Raw genomic sequence first — 17,468 nt, 5'->3', positions numbered from 1 at the left:
CATATGTAAACCTATGTCCCTTTAAAATGTTCACCGCTTAAAAAACAATATTGCACCTTCAAATCAAAATACATTTATTTTACATTACATATACTAACTCTTAAAAAAGCCTGCCAGTGTTGATGCCTGCACAATTGTTTTCTATTACTCATTGTTCGGCTGGACTTATTCCTGTAAAGGAATTTAAGTTTGCCAGTACAGATCCTAATCTTGATCCTGATCGAGTACTCCAACTGTTGGAAACATTAAATAACATTATTCAGAGTGGACAGGGCGGCATCCATGGATTCTGTGGTTTGTCTTGAAACTATGATGTGCTTGTTGTTGTTTTGTTGTTGATGGGTTTTTGTTTTTTTTAACGGGGGGGGGGGTCACTAGTTTGGGACCAGCAGCAACTTGGTTGTTCAAGTTAATAACAGTCTATAAAGAGCTTGAACGTTTTAGGGCCAGTTAATATATACTGTGTTATCAGCATAAAGATGATTTAATCACCTGCAGAGCCACATCTAGTTTAAAACTACCATTTTCTTCTTTTGCACTGCATCTTTTACTCTTAATGATCTCTAAAGGCCATGAAGTACAATTTGATGATCTTACTTTCTTGACCTTTTGCTAATGGTCACAGAGTATTACAAAAACATTCTCAGTTCCCTCTGCTGTGAGATTTGCAAAACTCTGCGAGGGCAGAGGAGGCAATATTCTTCTATATTCTTCTGTGCGCTGTTTTTTTCTGACTTCCCTTTGTAGGAAACACATCAATCTTAGTCAACATGCTTTCCCCTTTGAGATCTGATGTCATCTTATATCTACTGAGATGACACATGTTGGGATATCTTCAGTGTACTTTTGGCAGAGGGGGACACCTGCTAATGTGCAGCTGGCTGGTGGCTAAAAGGGAGTCCTAATGAGAAAGAGAGGCCCTCATTACCTCTTCTTTTGTTAGCCTCAGTTTCTCATTAACACCTTTCATTATCATAGAATGGTCTTGGGGGGAATCCAGTATTTGACGCAGTGACCTTCTACGCATGCAGCCCTGGATCGTTTTACAAGAACAGCTGATTCAACTGCAATCTAGAGCTTTGGGGAGGTGGTTGATGGGTACAGGCTCATTTGATTTTGAACATCTCTAGACAGGGATCTATTATGAATACTAAGCATTGACAGGTTGAGAGGGATCTGTTACAGAGGTTGGACAATAAAAGAACGGCACTCTGTTTAATTCTAGTGCCAACAACAAAATACAATCCACCTGTCGCAGTGTTATTCACCGGGGTGTCTGCGATTCAAATGGTAATCTGAGCTCATTTCTGGATTTCAAAGGACTCATCTATTCTGATGACGTTGACACCTGTTTGATAAAAGCACCACAAGCTGTTACACTGACAAAACCACATTTTGTAGCCATGAAATTATACATAATTGCCAGCACTGGCAATGATATGAAAGTTATCCTGGTGGTGTTAAGGTTTTGTTTTTATATATTAAAAAAATACTCAATGCATTGGGTGCATCCTCAGTCTTACAAACACATTGAGTGTAGTTTATTCCTGATAAAACATTAGCAACACTGTTTTTTAAGCTGTTCAAAGTTCAATTAAATGTTCACAATTTTTGTTATTCTGAAACCACTGATAGGAATATGTAACATGTGTACCCAAATCTATTAAAAATGTAGGTTTTCTCCATAACAGTTTTGGATAGTTTTAATCAAATGAACAGAGGGTGGAGGTGCAGAGGGAGATGTAGGATGTACAGACTGTAAAGCTCTCTGAAGTAAAATGTGATTTGGAATTTTCTGATTTACTAATTGAAATATGAAAAATCAAGAGCCCTTCAGTACATAACACATTTCACAGGTTTTTCGTCACACACATTTTTGTTGTGCCCATTGTATACAGTATGTAAACGTTCATCTTTTGTTTTGGTAGCTATGGATCAAGGATACTACAAATGTAGCTGTTATCCCAATGTTTTTTTTTAGAGATGTTTGGCTTGATTGCCATACATCCTGTTGGCAGGCCTTTTGAACCTACTGAAGAATTGGATGACATACATTTCTATATACATTTCTTCTCTTCCATGAATTGGATCTTGAGAGCTTGTCAAACAAGAAGGACACAGAAAGGTGATTTGTTTAGACTGACAGCTTGGATGAACAGGTTTCAACAGAACAAATGTGAGACAATGAGTATGGTTGTGCTGGACATTGTGGGACATGTAACCTCAATGCGGTGGTTTAGATATCGACATAATGTCCAAATAACCCTGCAAAAACAAAGTCATATTCTCCTCCATTTGCAATAAAAGAAGACACCCTGGCAAATGTCGAAAAAAAAATCTCTGGGAATCACCCTCCAAAGACTTCCCCCAAGAGTACATACTTTGTAGCTGCCTCCCGCTTCTTTGTCATAGTTTCCATCATATATTCCGCCAAAAAGAGCATCCTGATTGCTTATGTTTTTGTTTTGCAGCGATGGGGCATAAAGTAGGCAACAAGGTTGGTGACAGGTTGGCGAGCCCTTGTCCCATGTGTGGTTTGATTGATTGACATCTAAAACAGGCCATGGCGACAGCCTCATTTTGCTTTGTACACAGCTATTGGATAAAAGTCAGGTTTTTAGAAGGGCGACCATCCTGTACTTTGGACTCTGATAACACTAATATGAATGTGTTCAGCTTATTGTTGTCAGCCAGAGTGAAATACTGCTGTGGCTGTAGTGTAAATAAATAATGAAACATGTATTACCCATCATGAAGTTTTAAAGTTTTTCCTGGACCACAATGTGAGAAAATACATGAAAAAACATTCTGTTTATTCTTTGTTCTTTATGTCCCTTAGGCAAGACAACAACATTTGGAGTGTTTTTCTTGCCTCATAAAACATTTGTCAATAGTTGTGAAACTAGCATTTATTACATTGCTAGATAGAATAGTATATTGAACTAAAACAGCATGTACCATAATGTATAACCCTTAAGGGCTACTAGAGATAAATCTTTGCATTAAAGTTGTCTTTAAGAGTCATTGTGAATAAGAAACCAAGAAGTTGGCTGCTTCGTAAAGGAACTTGGTACGTTCCAATTTTAAACTGTTATTCTCCTCAAGTTTACTCCCATGTTTTTTCCCCTTCCAACATGATGAAATAGTCTTATTCATATGTGTTAACACTTAAATGTCCAAGTTAAAAACACTACAAAAAATTGCTGTGTTATACGCACCAAGTCTGTAGACCCATATCAACAGAATTAACATGGACAGTTGGAGGCATGGACAAAAATAATCTCTGTACACATATATTCAGAAAACTGCAGGATATAGTATGTACTGTCAGCACAGATAATGTTAAAACTACCCCATCTCCCCAACATGGAGAAGAAAAGGCAGTCCAAATTGCTCTTATAATTGGCCACATTTTTTGCTGCTCTGTTTTTATTTCTTGTCTCTGAGAGAACATTACTCTAACTGCAACAACGGACTCTGATGTGTTCCATTATAGAAAGTAATGTCTTGGTATACAATACAACTGTATGTAATGAATGACATCTTATAGGGGATTATTGTGTGTTTTTTTTAAATACTGTGCCAGTAACCCTACCAAAAGAAAGTCGTATTATGGTTGGTATTATTTGTTCTTGTATTTCTATTACTGTTAACGAGAGTAACACAATCAGTTTCATGGCCATGTTTGGGGCAGTAGCTGCGATGCTTCAGAATATAATTAATTATATGCTTCACAATAAATATATAGGCAGAGTCTTACATTGAAACTAACATGCATGCATGCCATGCAGGTATACTAAATCATCATCAGTCATTCAAGCAAATGCTCAAAAACAATGTTGAGTTTCAAACACTGCACAGTCTGTAGTATATATTAAAGGAGTAGAAATGGAAGTCTAGTGACATTTTTACAGAGCGACAAAGTCTGCATTGGAAGGAGTTCAAAGTTAATGGACAAGACAACAAAAGAACATACCTAAGAGCCAAGATGTATTGGCATAGTTATTTTCAGAAACTGATGGCCGTGTCTAGCTGTAACTCAGGAAAACCGATAACTGTGCCTATCATTCCTGAACACTTCTCCCACATACATTTATGATGTAACATAAATTATACCTATTCTTGTCAATGTGATACACAGCTCAGGGATTACTTCAACGTCCTTCAGAGAGCTGAATGAACATTGTGTCCTGTGTAGTACCATCTATTGAAATGAAAATAAAGTGTATTACACCTTAGATTAGTCATTCCGGGAAAATCTAATGTGTGTGAAATTTTGCTCCACTGATATTCATTTGTGCCGATGTAATTCAGCATATTAAAGGGACAGGTGTTGGATATTCAACTCCATTCATGAGCAGTAGATACAATCCAATAATGAAACAGCCACGTTTGAATTCACATACACAGTGGTAGTGTCACAGCTACTGTAATCATTACTCCACTTATGGATGCTCAGAGCTATCTAATCCCTTTAGTCCTGGGAGGATTTCTCTGCCTGTTCGTCGGATTAGAGCTTCAATGGTAATGGAGAACAAAGACAACAAAGACATTTTTTTAAGGTAATGACTTCATAAAAAGTGAGTAGGAGTAACGCCAACATGAGGAAGGATGGTTCCCTAAGTGGCAGAGCCCACTGAATTGACTCTCCGTTCAGACCTGGCCAAGTGAAAAATCCACTCCAGAGACTTATGTGCAACACCAGGGGCTCCTTAAGAGTTTAAAGTGGGAAAGTGATGTAAGGTGAAGAAATACAGATGCCTGTTGAGTGCCCTAAAAAAAACATATTTTATCATCACAGTGGAAGAAACAAGGTCCTCTAAAGCAGGGTGTCCATCAGTACAAAATTGAGAATAGTGCAGAGTTAATGCCAAAGAAAAGAATATGGCACGGTCTCTTTGTTCCTGAGTGTACCAACACTGAGCTGAAAGAGCTTATGTAGTCATACCTTTCCTGCATCTCAACTGCCAATGCTGTGGGATTAATAGTGGAAAAGAAATGGTTTAGTCATCAAAGTGAGGTGGCCTCGTTCTCTGAGAGAGAGCACCACACAGAATGCTGAACACTTTGGAGCTGCTTTGATCTCATCGTGATGGGAAGAAGAATGGAGACTGCATTTAATCATCTTTTTTTTCTTTCTTTTTTTCTTTTTTTTTATGCAACCAGAGGGAACTTAATAGGGCGTGCCACTCACCCCCAAGAGAGACATATAATTGAGTGAGAGAGTGTAATCTGTGGTTACCTTATAAAGTGTGAAAGGAGAACACAGCAGTGTGGGAGGCAGTGCGTGCTTACTTGTTTATATATTTTAGCTTTCAGGATCTGTGTAAAATAAACAGATATATGACATGTGTCTTAAGAAATTACATACGCTTAGTTGCTTTATCCCCAATACGAACTCAGAAGAACAGGATGAAAAAGGGTGATTACTTATTTAAAAGCACTAATGGTAGCTTGGAGGGCTAAGCAATTAAACTGGAAGTAAGATCAGAAGAACCCCAAGGGCGTGGTTAATTGATACTTAATAAAGTATGACGGACAGGAGGTTAAGTCAGACACATTCTGTGTAACATTGTGAAACTCCAGATCCTGATGACATTTTTATAAGCATGTAAGTCATGCCCAATCAGCACATGCTCAAAAAAAACATGTTCAAACCGTCAAAGTATGCTTTGCTTTGTGAAATACAAATAAAGATTCTGCTAAAACTTGCCTCAAATTATGGCTCGGGAAATTTGGCTTTGCTGATGCTTAAACTTACATTAAAATGGACAAGGCAAACTCCAAAGAAAAAGAAATTCAGCACCTTCTGCCAGAGTAGGATTAGAAAGCTGGCTCTCTCATTCAAAAACGCTTTCACGTAATCACATTTACAAGCTAAAAATATTGATAACTCTGATGTAAGCACAGGAAAAAACTACAATTTAAAGAATGCAGACATCTTAAAAATATATATATTCCGTTAGAGGCAGCACAAGGGAGTAATGAGCAAAAAGTAAAAGTATCCAAAATACAAAAGGGTACTTATGTAGTAATAAGTTCATAATTTCATACTGCAGATTCCTTTTTCCATTACTTGCCTTAGGAGTGACACATCATAATTATGTAACCTCTTATTTTGCAAAGTAACAAGAGCTTTATTGTCAAGAAATGTAGTGGAGTCAAATAATATTTTTGGCCAATGCAATTACCAGTAGTAATTAAGATGTGATAAAATGAAATGCTAAGGTATAATACAAACTTGAAAATACAAGTCAAGTGTGTACAACAAAGTAAATATTATTAAACATCTGTTAAGTGTCAAACGGCCAGATAAAGTGGAGACATGCAAACTTACTTTTGAAGTGACAATTCACTCACTTTAGTATAGAACCTCTCGAAGCTTTTTCAAGTGTGAGACATCAATAAGAAGACCAAGTATGGACGCTGCAGGTACATTCCTTATTTCCCTTCATGGTGCTTGCATGTTCAGCCAGTCTAGACTTAACTTAAGCATCGACATAATGCTAAACCATATGCTCCTGCAATCTGTTATTGGCCTACAGTAAACAGCATATCAAGTTCTGTACAACCTGCTCCCCTGCACACTTTGCATAACAAACCAAAAAATAATGTTAGAAGTTGTGAAGTAAATATGGAGTATATATGGAGTGTTGCTGTTCAGTATCTATTTAAGTTCTCCTCAGTTTTTGTGTCCAAGTACGATTTTTGTTTGAGCAAAAAGAAAGCTTAACAGATGCCGTCTTATAATTTAAGCAAACAGGTTTAAAAATGGATCTCAAAAATCTGAGAATAGCTACAATGAAAGCTATAAATGGGAACTATTACGTTGGCGCTTTGGCTAAATGAGACAATAATGCTTGACTAGTTTTAAAATCTCTGAGTTTTGTATTCATGTGTATGAATCAATGAATGGTAGTTTACACAGGAGCAAAAGAGAAAGAAATGAGAACGGAAAAACAGGATTGCTTATGAAACAAAATTTTTAGTCCACTTAAATATCTAGAGCATCTTTTCTTCTGTTGTTCCCCCCAAAGACTGATCGATACAGACCTAAATGTTCTTTTCTCATTTCAAATGCCAGGTTTTGCAGCCTCCCACAACAATAATTACACATAAAAACACAGCAAAAACCACCGTCCAAACACACCCAGATGTCAGTTTTTCAACCCAGCACTGTGAAAACAAAGATCTTCTGTAATGTCTGTGTGTGCACTGTGTGCTGCCTCTTGGATTGATTCTGTCTCTTAAAAGCTATGTTCTTTTCTGTTTTTTTGAACTGCAAAACCTAACCTAGAAAGAGGAGAATGCTGAAGTATTATAATGTAACACAACCGTCACTGGTATATATTTTTAAACCTGGAAAATTGAAAAGGGTTTGATACATTGTCAGAGGAAAAATGGCAGACAATCAGAGAATCAATGGATGCCGCCTGCAGATTGGCAAGCTTGAAATGTGTTGCAATTTTTAAAAGCATCCTTTTAAAGCCTCATTATGCTCTCTTAACGCTTAAACACACTCTTTTTGGTCATATCACACTCATATCCTTTCAGGAAGATACCGTGAAGTGCAGAACAAAAGGACAATATAAATGTTGGAAAAATTATTTCAGTGCGTTTAACGCCTCTGACAGAAATGAATGAGGGGGTTCTCACAAAGGTTGTCTGCAAAGAGCTGGAAACTAAAAGCCAAATGGCCAACAGCCAAGGTGGGCTTCTGCTGGGACGGGAAAACTGCTTTCCAAGACCTTATTCCAAATCGATCACTTCAAAGGAAAAAGCCAGAAAATGAGGCCCATTTTTCAACAACGCAGGGAGTGATATTTTAATAAGTTGACTGATAACCTGAACGATCTGGTGTTTCCCTGAAGATACTTTAGCATAGTGATGAACAAGACAGGCCATTTTCTCCTCCTGCTTAAATGATAGATTATCATGTATTCTTGTATTTTCCAGCAGTGGTTCTGGGATTGGGGGGCAGGGACCCTGCAGAAGTTTATTAGATAAGATGGGCCAACGATTTTGAATGGGACAGGAATGAAGATAAACAATGCTCTTGTGGAAAACAATTGCTTTTCAGTGTATTCTTTTATCTTCGGAAATACTGGATAGTTGCTACAAGTGTTTGGTCCCAAACAAATAAAATAACCCTGTTTGAGTAACCTAGTGAAAAAGAAAAGAAGATACAGTGCCAAATGTTTTAGGAAATGTTGAATAACTTGACTTATTTTCTGTTTTATAAATGTATTTCTTCTACAGGAACCAATGGTATTGGGGCTCAATGAGAATATCAGAGTAGGGGATAAGTGGGCTTTGTGACACAGACTACAATAGGGTTGTTTATAGTCTTTTTATTGGATGCATTGACAGTAAGAAAAATATTCTTGTTGCCTTTAGAGCTGTTCCTCTTCCAGAATCAGTATTGGCCTCTGATACTCCTTAACGGGGTTATATGTAACTTTCAAAAATACTGTGTTTGTAGTGACACCGCATGGCCGTTAGGCGAACTGCACCAGTAACCTGTTGCTCGCTCTCCCTCGCGTGCTCGTCATACATGTACACGCACGTACACGAACGAAAATCATCATCGGCCGCGAAATGTCACTTCCTGGAGCTTTCGCGGAAATTTTTTATACAGGCAACACAGACAGACTGTGAACATCTACTTTTCACATCAGTTAACCGTTCGCTTATTAATGGGCGATAAAAAACGATTAATACATGTAAAAAGTTACATATAGCCCCTTTAAAGTGCACTTGGTATCAGAGAGTATTGCACAAACAATTACCAATTAGCCCTTCAAAAAAGTCAACTGGTTTTAGATTAATGAATGTGGAATTATATATTTTTAAACGGTTTTGTGCAAGCTTAAAAGTGTAATGTTGGCAGTTCGATCCCCAGCTCCTACAGTGACATGTTGAAGTGAACTTGAGCAAGACACTGAACCAAGGATTGCTCCCCTTCTTCACCGGTGGCGTGTGAATATGTTTGAATGGAGACGTAGTATTGACCAGTTTGGCATTTTACTTAGCATCCTCTGTAATTAGTGTGAATGTGGTGTTAATAGGTGGATGTGAAATGTATTGTAGAAAAGTTTAAGCATGCAGTGTGATATCACTTTGAGTAGTCCGGAGACCATACTGTACAACTTTTAGTGCAAATTAGTCTAGGTTGGAGGATTGGTATCAGGTAAGAAAAGATGGTCAGGATCATTGCCTTATCCTTTAGGAAGTTGCCAGCCAATGAGGTTGAGAACCACGACCCTACAGCAGTGTAAAGCCTCAAGGGAAACCAAGGAGCAAAAACGAACGAGGAATGTAAGAACATTCTGCCATTACTGAGTCTCTGAGGTCTTAATCTGCCCTAGATTGTTATCCACCCTGGTATATTAATGAAGAAAGCACCAAGTCACAAGGGAGCAGTCCCACCCACTGCCTGCACTCACCACCAACGCATAAATCTAAGAAGTCTGATTATGTTCATGATCATGAACGCCCACACACTTCCTTATCAGCCCTTAACCAAGATTGTGAAGACATTTTTTTCTATAAAAGGCCTAGGATTGTACGAGTAACCAACTGAAGTGAGAGGAGGATCACTTTAAAGCCACGGCACAGGCATGCTTGACAGTGTGTTGGGAGGCACGCTGTGAGGATTTGGCAGACAAATAACAACGAGATGATCTGGTAGCTCTGCGCACCACACGGTTAGCTCTGAACGCATGTGGTTAGGCTACAATGGAGGCAACAGATGGTGAGGTCAGCACAGACGGACCAATGTCCCCAGAATACAGACTTTCTCTTGCTACTAAAGCTTCAGCATGACCTTCTTTATCTTCATGTTTTAGACCTGATTGCCAGGACATAGCATATTAGCATTAAGCATGACAAAACATACGCAACAATGGCCATTTGTGCAGCATTTGTGAAAGCTATTTATACGTAACCGGGGAGTGCCCTTTAAATGGTAAATGCTAAAAGGGACTTGAGCTTGTAAAGTGCTTTTACATTGCAAGTCACACCTAACTATTCATACACAGTCACACACTGATGGCAGAGTGTCCATCAGTATTAACTGATCGATTCATACACATTCGTATGTCGCCAACGAAGCACCAAGGACAATTTGGGGTTAAGTGTCTTGCCCAAGGACAAATCGGACATCGCAATCAAACAAGGGACTAAAGTGACCTTCAAATGGAACATATAGTTAAGTGGTGATGTCAGTGAATTTATTTTGAGCAGAGTATCGCCTTATTGATTCCATCAGCATCTATTCCCCTCCATCATACACACAACCCTGTGTGTATGATGCAAACACTGCCTTGCTTATCTTCCCCATGTAACTGGATTCCTCAAGTCTAATCTTCTGGGTCTGATGTAAGAGCATTACTGAGGATAATTGCTTGTTCTTTGTGTGGTGTTTTTTATTACAGCCAAAAATAAGCCCCCGATTTCATCATGCATTGTCTTCACCTGAGTGAGTTAGAGGCCTGCAGGGGAAAGTTGTAGAAAATGCAAAGCATTGCGCAGGAAAGAACTACAGAGCTAATTACTGTGACAACTGTTGGGACTGCCAGTCAGAGTGCCACTTTTCTGCTCAGTCAGATCCATTTTCAAGTGAAGAGCTCGGGGCGTGGGGCATTAGGAAGCCCCTACTTGCTCTGCATGAAGATTGTACAGCGACACATAATAAAATGTTTTTTATAGGAAATGGGCAAGTAATACACTACTATAACTATGGTCGTGATTTTAAAATGAGATTATTGGGCAGTAACAAAAATTTCCTTTGAATAAGTAGCTGCAAAGGTAAGCTTTTAATTTTTTTCCTCTAGTCTGTCATTATCCATAATGAAAGAGAAATAGTCAAACCGCAAAAAAATAGCAAGAAGTTTTCCATTTAGGGAGTATTAAGGCATAAATCAAAGTCAACAAAGCATAAATCTATTCTTTCTGCTCTATATAATTTGATGACTTCATTTCAGTGATTCAAGCCATAGCCACTTTATTTTACATTCAATATATACACTTTAATGTTCCCAGTGGCAGATATGTATTTCCTTGCCTCAGGAACACTCCTTTTTAAATGTTCCCGAGGAACAAGTAAAAACAACGCAGGTATGATGAGCACCTGGTCTAAACGAGCAAAGCAAGAGAAAGAATAAGAAACCCTGAAATATTACTGTTGCAGTAATAAAAGCAGTATTTTATCTTATTGGTGAATGCTTTTGAATGTGCTTTCTGATTTAGTTAGATGGAGAAGATTGGTACAACACTCAAGTTTGTCAATATATCAAAAGCAGCTCTTGCTTAGTTTAGCTAAGCATTAGCGCTTCAATGTTAGTCTGGCTTACAAATCCTGCACTCACAGGTCACTTCTCTTTTTGGTTGAATTGTTTTAGAACCTCAGAAGTATCAGCAATTAACCACTTCCTTTGATTTTTTCTAAGCTAAAAGGCTTCTAGCTGTTGCCATAAATGTTTAAGAGGAAGTTAGTAAAGTTTAAGATTATTTTTTTTCTTTAATGGCTCAGATAGAACAAATGTAACATATTTCTGTGTGTATTCAGTTACTAATGGCTAAATAGGAAAATAGGTTCTCAATACACTGCAAAGGAACTCAACAGTTTTAAAACAAACAGTTTTCATGTTGCAGTTTGAGCACATTTTTTACTTCAGGTGAGCTTTATAGTCAACTCCAAACATTGTAGTTTGCCAATTTGAAAACAATTTTGTAAAAAGTTACAGATCAGTTATTGATCAAGGGCCTCGCTAAGGTTTTTTTCCCCATCAGTTTTCAATGCAAAACCGATGCAGTCCAGCATATTCAGTGCTCAGCGTCCTGAGCACAAAACAACCCTCAGCATCTCTGTGCTCACAGCGCTCTGAGTTGAAAACAGCTCAACTTTCGGAACAGGACCACGCTCATCAAAGAAACTTCTCCCTTACCGACCAATCAAAACCAATGAGGGCGGTACTTCTGATATCAGCTTTGCAAACAACAAGGGCAGAGGAGATCTGACTCTACTTTTCGAGGGTACAATTTCCAGAACTAGAGCTGCTGCTAAAGCAAGGACAGGATCCTAAACATTGTTTTCATGTTTTCTTGGTGATGTATCCTGGAATAAAAGCAAATACTAAGCACACAGAGCTAACTATATACCTAACAGTCATTACTGAGGGACATGGAGGTTAACTTTCGTAACCTAGCAACAATAAGTGCTGTTTTGAAGTGCTCGAGGTTGTGGGTGCTGCAAGCGCAGACAGTGCCATCTGTGGACGCAGGCCCTGAAGCCTCTGTTCATTCTTTAAATGCCACGGTTATGTGATTAAATTTAATGAATCAAAAATGATATTCCTTAAGCACCGAATGACATTAAATATTTCTTGCCACATTTGATTCCTGATTCAATGTGTTCACAGTTTGTGAGTGGTATCTGCACACACACGCAAATATATGCACCAACATGCAATGACTGAGTAAAGTACATGTACAGAAACATATCCTCTGAAAGGGGATCCAGCTGGCAGAGATGTCCCTGTTTGCCCCTCAGGAGTGCTTTGTTCCCGCTCTGCAGAGATGTGACGCTGTCTACAGCTGATGGATGAGTCTGTGTGTTCTCTTCATTAAGAGGCTCGCCTCCTCCGGCGGCTGCTTAAATCACCGGGCTCAGCTCGCCTCAGCGTTTCTCTGCAAACAGATCTGAGGTGAAAATTACACTTTCATCATTTTGATATGTCTGCTGCAGCTTGTTTCTGTCACTGTTGTCTTTTGCCGTGTTTGACCAGGACCAGCATGCCTTCGGGCTTGATTGCTTTGAGGGCCGTTGCCTCTTAAATTTACATTTGCAAACTCATTATGCCAGAGTAGTGTTTCGATTATTTCAGTCTTGGATCTGTAATGTGCCCATAACTGGGACCCCGAGTAGTCCTGAGGTACTCTCTATCTTCCCACCCAATAATGAGATGCCTCTTTTCACAATTTAGTAGCAATGAGATGCAGAACATATTCTGAGCTCGGATTAACCTCCTGACAAGAATCATGCAGCAGAATTAGAGCCCAGCTATGCAATTTGGACATTTAACTTCCAACAGCCGTATTCAGATCTTTGACCTTATGCAACAAACTCCAGGTGTAATACCTGAACACTTCTATTATAATACTACTATACCACTACTATACTATGTAATACCTGTACTACTACTACACACCTTGAAAATATATCCTTAAATGAGAAAATGTGTACCAGAGGTTACCATCAATAAGTTCTCACATGCTACAATACATATGAAATAGGGACATTTTCAATACTTATGGTTCTTAAAACAAAGTCAAGTCAAGGTCCTTCATCGAGCCAATAAAACTCACACAGGACTCACATTGGACCCTGATTATAGCAAAACCCAGCATTTCTTTACAAGTAAAAAGGTTATTAATAACAAGCCTTCTGTATGCATGCTGATACTCTGTAAACTGATTCAAAACTTGTTGTCAGGGTTTGGGTGTGCTTGGCTATATTACTTTAGCGTTTGTGTTCACACTTTTCTGAAACAGGTGCCATGTCCTGTCTCAAAAGGACGTAGATGAATGTCTTGTGATTTGAAGCACTCATGAAGACTGGACATCGTGTGAGCGAACAAAGGTTGTCATTTTTCACCTCGTTTTTCGTCACTTAAAGTTTACTGAAAACATCTGCCCTGTAGAAAGAACACAGATATAATCTATAGTTCAATAATTCATTAAATGATCCCTGCCTTTTGAAATCTTAGTGACACAACATGTGCATTCACAAAAGGTTGTAACCAGGTTGTAAAGGTTGTAAGTGTGGATACTCCTGTTTGCTTTTGAGTCCCGGTGTGGTGTTGTGTGTGCATTATGAACCCAAGGGAAGCGCGTCCTGCCACAGATAAGCTTATTGACTGTCACTGTGCTGATGTGGAGGACAGATAACACTCGCTAACCCCTGAGATTGCTGCTGCCACGGAGATGGAGGCGGGAGCCCTCTGCCTCCTCGGCTATCAATCTAATCGGCTCTGTCCAACTGTCGGTGTCAGACGTGTGTGTCTGAGAGCTCTGACTCTCACCTTACTCGTCTGTCTTTGCTTTGCCACACTGGGACCCCACAAACAGGGAACAGCGTCAGAAATTAACATTTTGGCTCCCCATGCCAAGAGGGGACGTACGCTTAAAATAAAAACACCTGTCAAGAAAGAATAATTTTCACGGGCATAAAAGTAATGTGCCATATCAAAGAAATAATTTTCACCCAAAAGGGTTTAAAAAAAAAAAAAAAGACGCTATTGTCTGTACAAGATCAAATATGTTCAACAAAGAAACCACATTTCCAAGTGATGGATCATGACGTGCTTCCTGAAAAGAGAATGACATTTAATTTGAACCGATGATTGAGTCACTCTGTCACTGAATAAAATGAGAAAATGTTTACACTCTATGCCTGTCTCCAGGCTTTACCCTTGATGTGCAAGTCCAAACAAAACAAAGACATCCAAGTTGTAACCTGTCCCCAAGACACCAGCCAGCCTGACACCAGCCTTTATTGATTCTAACCCCCAGAATTCTAACTTTACTACCACTGGACTTTTATTACAGACCCTCTTCATCTCCTAATGTGATCTGGACACGAGGATCGATATGTGAGGTTCCCTTCTTGTGTCACTGTGCTCCATTTCCATTATTTACAACAGGATAATGACACACGTCTGCAGCGAGAACAGAAAAAAACAAGGTGCTACAAATGAAACAAAGAATCAACTGCAGTCGAGAAGGAGAGGTTGTTGTTTTGGAGCTTGACCTTCCACTATTTCATTCAGGACGTGATTTGGTGGCTTTTTTTTTTTTTTAAACAGCTTAGCATTAATCAGTGACTTCGCCTGCTGATTATTGATTTGCACACCTTAATTTGCATTGCAGAGGCAATTTAGTCTTTTCCTAAAGGTTGTCGGCTATCACTCCTATAATCTAGGTACTCGCCTTATCTTCACATGAATTGGATTCATATTCAACCAGCGTTTCTTCATCATTGGGATATGAGAATTTAATTTCCATAGCCGGGTTTTGTCTTTTTTATTTTCTGTGAAGATTTTCTCTGTAATACTATAAGCACTGATGTAGCTAATAAACCTGATTTTAAAATCCATCCCTAACCTCTGTCACTGTATCACTGTTATTCAAACAGGTCACAAGACACTGTAGGGCAGGACCCAGAAGAATTCACTGATACAGCATGGAAAAAAATATATTTTCAAGAATCATCCTACATCTCTTCACTTCTTTTCCTCTGCCCCTGTGTTTGAGTTTACAGTGTCTAACATGACCCTCTTCTGCTTCCTTACTTTATTTCCGATCTAGTACCTGCTTTAAACAGAAAAAAAAATCTCGGACATGCTCTGTTATCACATAAAAAAAAGCCTGGGGCACCGGTTATCTCATGTAAATTTTAGGAAGAAAATGTGTACACTGACAGAAAGCAGCAGTCCCACAAAGAGTGTAACGCTAGCATAAGCTCATTTGATTTTTACCTAGCCTCAATGTCTCTAGTGGAGCTTGGAGGGGAAACTAATACTGACCCAGAAACTGATGTTTAATATGCAAAACATTTGATAAATGTGTGACTTGTTAAAAAGTTGTCACTGCCCATGTTGACTTCATCTGGCCCAGGAAAAACCTCTCTGGCAACTTTCTGATGGATATATTGAGTCATTTATTTATTTTCCTACTTTTATAATTAAACAGTCTGTCAGTATTTCCTTTCAGACAAAAAGTAAAAGAGTTTTTGTCTATGAATGCCAAAGTCATTGTATATTCTGCATGCCACTTATTCATTTTGCCTTCCTGTATTATTTCCCTGATTTGGACTATAATCACATTACTCCATTCAACCTTGCCATCTTGGCTGTGTATTTGAGAATACACAACGCAGGCTTGGACGGTGTGTAATTTAGCTTTTCACACTGTAGATAATATCTCCATTTTTAATCACAGACAAAAGTGAGACATTAAGCAGTCAGTGAAAGGCAGCAGGCGATAAATTCCACATTCATCGCACGGCAAACGGTCACAGTCAAACCCAATTAATTTCCGGAATGTGTTGTATAGTTTGCATTACTGCTCATTTATTGGGAGGGGGAGCGACCCAGACAAGTGATGCAGACAGTAATATACTCTTCATAAGTGACTTTGTTAAATGAGGGTGGGCTCATATCTGTGTCACAGAGCCGACAGCATGGTGGCAACAAAAGACAGCTAATAACTGTGGAGAATGTGGTGCAATTAATTATTAATATGATGAAAAACTAACTGCAAAAACTAACATGTTGAACTTCAAATATAGTAGTAAACCAAGAAGAGGAAACGATCTGCTGGTGAGGGAGAAAATTAAAAACTTTTCTGAAGTTTTTCTGGAAAGAGAAAGTTTTAAAGATTGTAATACAAGGAGAACAACACATAGAGGAATTTTGTTTACGTGTTGAAAAGTAAGTCTGCCTTCTCTGTCATGTTTTTGCGATCTTTCAAATATCTCTGCCATGACAACTTAACTTTATTTCAGCCCATACAATACACACCGCTGATGCAACAGCCTGCAGGGCGCTGTCCAAGGTGCTGATTCTGAGGGCACTAGTGATGTAAGTCTGGAGAACTGTCTGTGGCTGTAGTAGACCAGAGAGCTCTCCATGGTGCTCAATCTTACACCGCTCATACTAACTGAATCCCAATCTCCACACTCCACATCTCGGCATTAAGATGAAGCTCATATGTTAAAGAGCATAACAGCACTTTGCAGCATGATCAGGAAGTGAGGTACATTTCCAATCAGCTTTAGAGTGCAAATCCTTCCTAAAGCTGTTGTGCAGACTTTTTTGTTGAACATTAGACACAATCTAACATCAACTAAGCCTGCATATATGGATGAAAAAGACACACAGTTGTTTTTGACTGATATCATAATAGCGCTTCATTTGTTTTGCCCCACTGAAATTGTCATTCTTACTTTACAAATTTAATTTCCATTGAAAATAAAATAAAATAATGACGATATAACATTTGTTAGAATCTGATTTGAATTATGTATGCCAGGGCAGCTCTGAAGAACTACAGACCTTCAATGATGATCATCCTTGACAAAAAAAAGTGTTGCTTTGTCTACTTTCTTTTTGGCCATTTCACAGTTTTTTTATAAAATTCAAATAACTTGGCAATCCAACACAGATAATGTTGAGAATTAATCATTTGCAAGATGGTCCAAAAGTACAAACATTTTAGAACTCAGGAGGACTTTTTTAAAGATCCAAGCCATGCAAAAACAGTGTTTATGTAAGCCAAGCACCTGGTGTGACACAAACAGAGCTGTCAGTCAATAGTTAATTCAAACCCTGTTTTGTAACTGATGGTGTTTACCTGCTCTGTTACCTTTTAGACTGTGTGCACAAAGAGGGCAAACATGAGTTTCA

At 38.7% G+C, this 17,468-nt stretch overlaps 1 protein-coding gene across 1 annotated transcript in view; it reads right to left on the bottom strand.

Annotated features, from left to right (window-relative positions):
• asic2 (acid-sensing (proton-gated) ion channel 2) overlaps nucleotides 1-17,468 on the bottom strand; it is a 309,103-nt gene that overhangs the window by 127,735 nt on the left and 163,900 nt on the right. The gene's annotated exons all lie outside the window — the stretch shown is intronic.

Source organism: Labrus bergylta, chromosome 16 (assembly GCF_963930695.1).
Source record: "Labrus bergylta chromosome 16, fLabBer1.1, whole genome shotgun sequence".
Taxonomy (NCBI): Eukaryota; Metazoa; Chordata; class Actinopteri; order Labriformes; family Labridae; genus Labrus; species Labrus bergylta.
The sequence above is the reverse complement of the archived record's forward strand: the minus strand, read 5'-3'. Positions and strand labels throughout refer to the sequence as shown.